Here is a 1,027-nt window from a genome sequence, read left to right on the forward strand (position 1 = left end):
TTATTTTAGACCTTTTTCACTCTAGCAAGCAGGGTTATTGACCAGGTTTGTTGGTTTCCCTTAGAGTAAGTGTGTATCGTCTATTGTAGCTTTATTAGGCACTTCCTGTCTGAGTGCCTTAAATAGCCCTGATTTGGTCCCATGCAGCATGCAGCTATCAGTAGGCTCATGGTACCTGAGCTGTAAGTATGCTACCTCTGCTGCTACCTGTGGTGTTTGTTTTCTGAATAGTCTGTAAGTACTTTCTTCTTTTTTGATTATAGAAGACTTGCTGACCCTAGCTGATTGAATAATAGCTGCTAAATGTTGTCTTACTATGCACCAGGTATGATTTATATTAAGCTGCTTGTTCTTTATCTTTAGCTGTTTTCGGTTGGTTGCTTGACATGTTACATGTCTCATTCTAATTACTGTAGGTCCCCTATAAAAAGGAACCTTACATCAGGTTATACTGGCATTGGTGTTTTGCCCAGGTAATCTCACTAGTTAGATACATGTGTACCTCATTGAGGCATGAGGTGTAGGTGGAGGTTTTCCTGGATTACTGAAGTATGGGCACTTGATGCATGTTAAGCACGTCTAAATTTGTCCAGTTATATCCTCTAGCCAATTTTTTGACTGTCATTAGGGCCTGGGAGGCACTGGTGGTGGTGGTGTGGGTGATTTGGTTTGTTTTTCATATTTCATTGATTTTAATTGTTTTTAATATCTATTGTCTAGATGTTGTGAAGTGCCTATCTTGATAAAGGTCCACATATGGACCGAAACGTCGATGATTGACTGCATCATTTTTTGAACCTGATTAAACTGAGTTGATTCAACCATTGGATTCGTAGACTGATTTCAGCAAGAGTGCACCTTCCACTTCGGTGGTAGTTGCGGTATATATATATATATATATATATATATATATAGTTGATACACACATCACTGTCAAATGGTATGTATATAACCAGAAAATATGCTGTAGGTAGAGGACTGATTGACAGAAAATAAGGAGACCAATAGTCAACATATACAGTATATA

At 38.2% G+C, this 1,027-nt stretch overlaps 1 long non-coding RNA gene across 1 annotated transcript; it reads left to right on the forward strand.

The window, feature by feature from the left end:
- Positions 1–261: 261 nt before the first annotated feature.
- LOC135051297 (uncharacterized) lies at positions 262–821 on the forward strand. Its single transcript, XR_010242169.1, has 3 exons — positions 262–325; positions 417–473; positions 721–821. It is a non-coding gene; the product is annotated as an uncharacterized LOC135051297 (long non-coding RNA).
- The last annotated feature ends 206 nt before the right edge of the window (positions 822–1,027 follow it).

The sequence above is a fragment of the Pseudophryne corroboree genome, chromosome 2, assembly GCF_028390025.1.
Source record: "Pseudophryne corroboree isolate aPseCor3 chromosome 2, aPseCor3.hap2, whole genome shotgun sequence".
Taxonomy (NCBI): domain Eukaryota; kingdom Metazoa; phylum Chordata; class Amphibia; order Anura; family Myobatrachidae; genus Pseudophryne; species Pseudophryne corroboree.